Consider the following 8,561-nt stretch of genomic DNA (forward strand, 5'->3'; position numbering starts at 1 on the left):
TATAAACCAGAGTGGATTCTGAACGAACTTCTTCCAGTTTTGTAATCTTTATATATATATATATATACATATATAAAATATATATATCAAATATATATATATATATCAAATATATATATATCAAATATATATATATCAAATATATCAAATATATATATATCTATATATATATATATCTATATATATATATATATCAAATATATATATATATATCAAAAATATATCAAATCTGTGCTAGGGAGGGAACCCCTCTTTTGAGCAGGTTAATATACTGTCTCCAGTTGTTGACTATGTGACTGAATAAGCATTGTTGTTGTCTCAAGTGATCTCTCTAACATTGGTAAGAACGAATACTGGATTTATTGCATGACTCAAGAATTTAGCTCCTGGTTTCTGGCTATTAAATCCATTAGGCTGCGGACTTTTCCAGTGAGTTTGAGGGTCTACAATGGGCAATCTGGTTACTTCGCTTAAAACAATGTTGTGTCCACTTTTATATTTATTATTACAAAGCATATATATCATTGTTTTTTTTTAAAAAATGAAACCTTTAAGGAAAATTCTGAGATTCCTTTACCGTTGCAGAAAATTACCCTAAATCTGATGTGCTGGATTTGGTTAAGCACGTTTGTTTTTGTATCTCTTTTTATTTATTTCAATTATTTTGACTTCTGATTGTCGTATTAAGGTATGGGAAGAAATGCAACAACTGTAGTTTGTTAAACCCATGATTTAAAAACAGTCAAGTCTGCAAAGGATAGGGTTTTTTCTCCCCCCACTCCATAGCTGGGTGTGACATCAGACTTTGGAATACAGATTGCCAAGAAAGGCTTGGTATCCTGGGTATTAGTAGGAGATGAAAATCTTCAGATTAATAAGAAAATGATAAAATCAGATTGTATAACGCTGTCAATTGTTTTGTTACTAAGCAACCTTTATGCACTTTGTCAACTTTTGAAGTATGAGAGAAGAAATCCATTTCTATTAATTGCTTTGCTTTCCCAACTATGATTGAGATGATTTTTATGAATATAATTGCTTGGTTGGTAAATCTTGCGAAACTTTGGGTTATCCTCCTAACATGAAAGGCACTGTATCAAGTACAATAATTATTGTTATATGTTGAAATAAGGGTTGTAAGATGGTTACACTAAACTTATTCTGAGCATGTTTGGAGTATTATGTTCAACTTTGGTTACTCATAAGAAAAACATTCATATTATGGCTGTGCACAAATTGGCTATTGTTTGCTTACAAATATAGTCACACTTTATAGAAAAACTCTAGGGCTTTAAACAAGTGTTTTGATGTAAGATGCTATATCAAACATAAGGAATATTCTATTATAAAAATATGCTTATTGATTTGAGGACCCAAATGAATGATGGTGCCAGATGAGATCATTGAGTTATTAAATTAAAGGAGCTAAAATCTAGGAGGAGGAGGAAAAGTTTAAAGAGATGCTATCCAGTTTTTTGAAATGTGCCAACTCTAACTTGGTACTGGGGAAACGAGAAACCTTTCACTAGTCCTTCCAGAAAAACATGTTTACAAGAAAGTCTTAAAAAGTTCTATGTGAAAGTTCCTTAGGCTGTGATCCAACAAACTAAATATAATATTTAGCTCACGTATTCCTGAGACCAAAAGAATCAAGGATGTTATCCTGTCCAAATTAAGAATGGAAGAACCAATTTAAACTCTAAACCCATCTGATTTCCACCCTCTATTCAAAGACACACAAGCTTTTTTTTAAAATAAAGTCTTTCTGGAATGTAACCAGCTCTTATCATCGTAATAATAATCCTTGCATTTGATATAGCGCTTTTTCTGTCTTTTGGATGTCTCAAAGCTCTTCACAGAATATATTGTAAAGTGAATAAACTATACATTTTGGGCAAAATGCAGCAGCTAAGCGTGCACAGCAGTGTCCCACAAACAGTTGTGGATTGAAGTGACCAATTTATTATTGTTTTTTTTCTTGAGGGATTATTAACAGGCTTGTGGAGTAAGGAAATTTGCCCAACATTTCACCCTGCTGGGAATCAAACCCAGGTCTCTCGCTTGTGAAGCGAGTGCGCTAACCACTGAGCTACAGGACTCTGATAGATTCCATAGACAAAGTGCTATACATGTAGCATAGCTCAAATCATTGTTGTGTCAAAGCTGAAGTGTGCTTGGGTGCAGCAAGAAAGGGCACATTCATCAGGCATGGCACATTCATGAGGCATAGCACATTCATCAGGCTTGTCACCTAAAATAAACAATAAACATCAAATGCAAGATGCAGCTTTGTGTAAAAAGAGGTTGTGTTTTGGCAGTAGTTCAGTTGGAGTGTAATCTGGCACTTCAGATTAGGACCTCTGCCAAGGTAATGTTTAACCCCCATGTTATGGGAACAATGTGTCCCAAGCGAGATTTTATTTTGCAGAAGGAATGAATGTTGAAACGTGCTTCAGGGAAATATAACGCATTTTCACTGTGCTGTATGACTTGGGCCATATGTTCTAAAGTGGAGGCCGAACTAGTTTATTTTGCCAGTAGAGCTAATTTTTTTAAATTCAAAGTTGTGTTCAATTAAGCAATCTGACAACAAACCCATGGGTCAAATACTAAGAGAATCCCTGGAATAAATAATGGAAGAATGAGAGAGACTATCTGTGTGTGTGTGTGTGTGTGTCTCTCTGTGTTTGTGTCTATGTTTGTGTGTCTCTCTCTGTGTGTGTCTATGTTTGTGTGTCTGTGTGTGTGTGTGTGTGTGTGTTTGTGTGAGTTTGTCTCTCTCTGTATATATGTGTCTGAGTGTCTGTATGTGTCCCTTCTATATGTGGGTGTGTTTGAGTGTGTATGTGTCTCTCTGCTCTGTGTGTGTGTGTGTGTGTCTCTGTGTCTACGAGTGTGTGCTTGTGCGTCTCTCTCTCTTGGTCTATGTGTAGTACTGGGCCCTACGTTTTTGTTAAATAAAAAAAGATAAATGTACTTCGAGCACCAATCAATTCTCTGCAATTTCCCGCAAAATTTGCAAATTTCCCTAAATTTTTTGGTAAATATTTCTGCACTTTTCTATTGGCCAGCCTAAGAGTAACCACATACTTTACTTGAGTATGCATTAACCCGCTACAACAACAACAAGATTCCATTTATAGAGCGCCTTTCACATTGGGAGGACATCCCAAGGCGCTGGACAGTTGGGTCAGGACCTGAGCAGGGGGGAAATGGTCAGGGTCAGGGAAGGGAGGGGGCGAGGAGGGGGTAGAGAGCCGAGAGGGGAGCTGAAGGCTCAGTCAAAGAGAAAGGTCTTGAGACCGGCCTTGAAGGAGGAAAGGGAGGAAGGGAGGCGAAGGCACTGGGGGATGGAGTTCCAGAGCCTCGGGGCTGAGAGGCTGAAGGCCCAGCCACCGATGGTAGGGCGATTGGGGCGGGGGATGTGGAGCAGACCGGAGCCGGAGGAACAGAGGGTACGGGCAGGTAAGTAGGGGGATAGTAGGTCGGAGAGGTAGGAGGGAACAAGGCCCTTGAATGGCCTTGTAGGTGAGGATGAGATCTTGAATTCGATCCTCTGGGGGATGGGGAGCCAGTGGAGGCGAGCGAGGGTGGGAGTGATGTGGTCGCGAAGCCTGGTGCGGGACAGTACACGAGCTGCAGAGTTCTGAATGACCTGCAGCTTGTGGAGGGAGGTGCCGGAAGGCCGGCGAGGAGAGAGTTCCCATAGTCCAGCCTTGAGGTGATAAAGGCGTGGACCAAAGTTTCAGCAGCGTGAGGGGTGAGGTAGTGCTGTAGTCTGGCGATGTTTCGGAGGTGATGGAAGGCGGTGCCAGTTGTGGCGCGGATATGAGATAGTGGATAACCTATTGCACAAAAACCTGGGGATGCATGATTTTTTAAATAAAACTACTTTTTGAAAGAAAAAAGGGTTTCAATCATATATTGGAAGCTGAAGTTGGATCTTCTATAGGCCATAAAGGGGCATTTATTGATTTTTAAAAAAAAAACTCATTGGGTAAATTATACCAGGAGGGAGTAAAATCCAAAGACAATTTAAAGGTGGGTGCTTTTAACACCAGATGTTTTTGCCCAGCAAATGACAAACCCAGGCGTATGGAGAAGGCAGTTAATATTCAGAAATGTTGTAGAATTATTTGGTGTTTTGCACAATACTGTGGATTCATGTGCATCACTATTGTTGATTTCTCATGTAATTCTCAACAAACTTGAGTGTTGTGTGTTTCAAAATCTTCTGTAGCATAGTTAAAGCTCAAATGCCTTTTATAGCGGAGTTAAAGCTCAAAGTGGTTTAATGAGTCCAGGGCAATTTGCTTGGCTATTGAAATAATTAATATGAATGACAACTTGTTAAATGTTCTGGTGTTATTAAAGTCAACATGGCATGCCTCTTAATTATTTCTATTAATTATATTGCATTTTTATCATAGAACACCTATCAGATGGAAGAAACAGGAACAGTTTCCAACAGTTGTGCACAAAAATATGGAGATCATGTTTCTGTGGATTCAATATACTGCGTTGACCACTTGGAAACTATGAAGAAAAAGATTGCCATTCAGGATGAAATGTTAAAGAAACTAATTGTTCTGGAATTTAAGCTGACTGAACTTGAGACCATCTTGATCTCCAAGTATGGGGATCAAAAGTTACCTATTTCCAGTTAAACATTCCAATCATACGAGGCTTAAGAATGAAGCGAACTGTGTTTGTGGTAATGTTTATGTTGGGGAAGTAAAACCACAATAAATGGATTTTGTGGCAAAATGCAAACTTCCTTACCTTTGCATTGTGTAGAGAAAATTTGGGTGTTGGTTGCAATGCTTAGAGCGTTATCAAATTTGGTGTCCGTTGTGCTAGATAGTACAGGCTGTAGCTTATAAAGAAGAGTTATGAAATAGGGATTTCCAAAGTAAATTAGTATATACCTGCAACAAGTACATAGAATCTATTGTGTTCCATGACCAGGACTGCTCTTTTTCACCTCCGTCTGTACATCACAACCAACACAGACAAAACCCTCATCCACCCCTGACTGAACTAATCCAACGCCTTCCTCACTGGTCTCCCCAGCTCCACCATACACAAACTTCAATTAATTCAAAACTCCGCCACCCGGATACTCACCCATCACACCAGCCTTGCCAGGCTCCACTGGCTCCCATTTGCCGAATGGATCGATTTCAAGATCCTCTCACTCATTTTCAAATCCCTTCGTACCTCCCTTCGCACGTCCATACTTATCTGATCTGCTTACATCCCACTCCTCCACATGAAGGATGCTAAATAAATGCAAATTGTTGTTGTCATGAGCAGTTCTAAATATTGGGAGTGTAATAGACATTCCTCCTTTTCAAAATAACTATCTTAATATCTGATAACTGTTCAAATTGTTGGAAAGAGCTGGATATTTTAACNAAAAAAATTAAATCCTTCAAATACGAAGTGGAAAGAGGAGTCGATTGGGAAAGGCTAGAGTGGTTATAAGATGGGGTGAGTGCTGATTGTCTGCAGGGCTGGTAACCCAGTCAGAGGAAGAGAATTGACAGAAGAATGGCAAGTAAAGATTTCCATAACTCCAATCAGCTAATACAGAAAGTAAACATTGGGTATCAAAACAATTCCCACAGCCTTGGAAGAATTTTTTAAATTGCTTTCACCAAATGCAATGTAGTCACCATTTTTATTCAGCCTGGATGTTTTTATTCAGGCTGTTGCCTTCACTGGAGCACTCTAAGTGCAACAGCAGAACGCTTAAATTTATTCGACAGCTGTAACTGAAGTATCAAAAACTATTTGTTATACAAACTGAACTGTTCTAATTATGCAGTGAAGCTGAGCACTGATCAGTATTTTCAAAGTGTAGAAATCCAGGAGCCGGTTGGATGGTCTAACAAAACAAGAAGTGGAGCTTGACTATGAATCCTGTAGTTTTGTCCTTTCGTGCAGGGCAAGGAAGAACTCAAGTTTCCAATCTCACTCGGCTTCAGGCAAGGCAGAGTAGCATTTTTGCTTGAAAACCTTTTATTTATTTACTTTAATAAAGTAGATACAAGGTGTACCTTGCGGAACTTGTTGCAAGTAATGTGTTTTTCATATTTAATGAAATTTAGAATCCCAATCAGTACAATGGGAGTACTGTGTTGCAGCCGATACTCAAACAATAGTTACACTATCGGATGTGTAACTTGAGCTTCAGGGAATAGATTCATTATTGAGTTTGACATTTAACTTCCTTTTAGTCAGTATCACTCAGGTGTTGAATTATTTTGTACATGAATAGTTATTAAATAATTCATCAAATTCTAGTGGTGTATAAATATATATTAACCTAGTGATATATTTTCATATCAATTTTAGTAGTATTTTCTTCATTTAAGGGTTGTTATTCTAAGGGTTGTACCTCCTTTAAGAGGCTTCATTATGTGCTTTTTCTATTTTTTTCATCCCAACTGTTCCCTCCTGCATGCTTTATTTAGCCCATGATACAATTCCAATGGAGAAGATAGTTGGGACAGAAATCCCACCTGGTTTTTAGATGTACACTATTGCCTTAACATTTTAGATCTTTCACTCATAATTAAAGAGAAGGAATTGCTTTCAAGCTTCCGTCACCATTCACCATTTCTTGTACTCTCTTTCAATAGTTATATTTTTAAGCTTTCCAAATATTTCAAGATTCCCAGCTGATTGTGGCTTATTCTCCTGGTATTAGTTTAGATCTATATATTTTGTTTCACCCACTAAATATACACTTTGCCACATATTCTGTTAAGCACTTTGAGACGTCTCACCAATGTGAGAAGGTGCTATATCAAATGCAAGGATTATTATTATAAAAAGCACAATAAGAAAGATTCCTTTCTGAGAAATGTCCACATTACCCAAGAATTTTTGCTGAAAAATCCAACATTGCACAAGTTGTCCTAAAGTTCCCTCTTATCTATCTTGTTTTATCACTTGTTTTTGAACTCTGTCTTATTTTATAGCTACATGCAAACATTGTTGAAATTTATGATAATTCTACTTGAGAAATGCCTTGTTTATCAGCTTTTACATAGGTATTGCGATTCAAACTCCTACTGAGTCATGAATTATTTAAGCAACTTCCTTGTTGTAATAACTGTCCAGTTGTGTCAACATTGGTTTCTCACAAACTATGCTTTGCTGCTTATAAATGATTAAATATTTGTGAGTTATTCTACTTTAAAACTTAGCTGCATTGATGTAGAGAAAATTAATTGTCTGAATAAAAAGTTAGGCTGGGCACAGGTAGGTGAAACCATTTGCAGACTTCTCAGAGCATGGGTTGAGAGAAGATCAAGAATAAATGTTCCTCCCATTTATTTGAATCATTGGCAAGTAATTGAAGGTGGTTGAATACCTTTCTGTATCCTGACTCAGAATGAGTTTGAATTATTTGACTGAAAAGGGAGGTTTAAGTTACCTTGATCCCTACTGAAATTGCGAAACATTTTTACCGTAGTGCTTGGATTATTTTTCAGTGTTACTTCCTGATTGAGTAATGGAAAAACAGTTGACTTGGTAACGAACACTTAATACACTGTCCTCAATGGTAAATTGACAGAACCTGATTGTTATTCCAGTACTTGGCATGTTATGTACAAATCAACATTCAGTATTCCTGCTGTCTGTGGGGCACACTTATTTTATGGAGAGGTACGTTTACTGCATGTATAAATTTGGGTGGGAAAAGCCGGTTTAAATTGTAGTTGATTTAAGTAAAAACATATACTTTCCTATTCTCATTTTAAACAAAGATGAATATTTTCAGTGAGTGGTTAGTATTTCTGCAAGTTAACAGTTCTAAGCTATTAAAATGAGTGTCAAATCTACTGCTGATCCAATGTAACTACATTGTGATGCAAGTAAAATAACCTGTTATGACTATTCAGTTTTATTTAAACTAAAATACAGTATGATTTCAGTGAGTATTGCTTTGCAAAGTCAGCCGTAAAAAGGAGAAAAACATAATGGATAGCAAACTTTATTAAATAGCAAATTTTATTCAAAATTCTGAACTAAAAAAAAACAGAATTCTACAGCGACCTTTGGCAATTGTACAATTGCTGTCCTGAATGACATTCAGAAACCTAGCCCGTTATTGTATCACAATACAATTGCTGAATCCCTACATTACGTGATTCACTGAATGGTACCAATGTTTTATGGATCAGTGTACAGATTGATGAATACATTGTAAAAGATTACATCTTATTATAAATCATTCTTGTGCTGCTGGCCAATCAAGACCTATGCTACTGGTTTGAGAAGATATCAAACTGATGAGCCTAAAAAGGAAAGCTGCAAATGCTAGAAATCTGAAATTGATATAGAAATAATAACAATAATCCTTGCATTTGATATAGTGCCTTATTAGATCTTCGAGATGTCTCAAAGCACTTCACAGAATATACTGTAAATTTTGTGGGTGAAAATGCCAGAAGTCTACAGTTAGAACTATTTACCAATATAGCTCTTGAAAAATAACTTTCTGAAATCAACTTATTATTCTATCAATGCAAGCACTCTCAACTTGC

At 37.1% G+C, this 8,561-nt stretch overlaps 1 protein-coding gene across 1 annotated transcript in view; it reads left to right on the plus strand.

The window, feature by feature from the left end:
• The first annotated feature begins 7,660 nt into the window (after positions 1–7,660).
• LOC103177892 (protein FAM162A) overlaps positions 7,661–8,561 on the plus strand; it is a 29,875-nt gene continuing 28,974 nt past the window's right edge. Inside the window, exon 1 of the mRNA XM_007892266.2 lies at positions 7,661–7,680. The gene's annotated coding sequence lies outside the window, so the exon portion shown is untranslated. The remainder of the gene's footprint in view (positions 7,681–8,561) is intronic.

This window comes from Callorhinchus milii, unplaced genomic scaffold (genome assembly GCF_018977255.1).
Source record: "Callorhinchus milii isolate IMCB2004 unplaced genomic scaffold, IMCB_Cmil_1.0 Scaffold15, whole genome shotgun sequence".
Classification (NCBI taxonomy): domain Eukaryota; kingdom Metazoa; phylum Chordata; class Chondrichthyes; order Chimaeriformes; family Callorhinchidae; genus Callorhinchus; species Callorhinchus milii.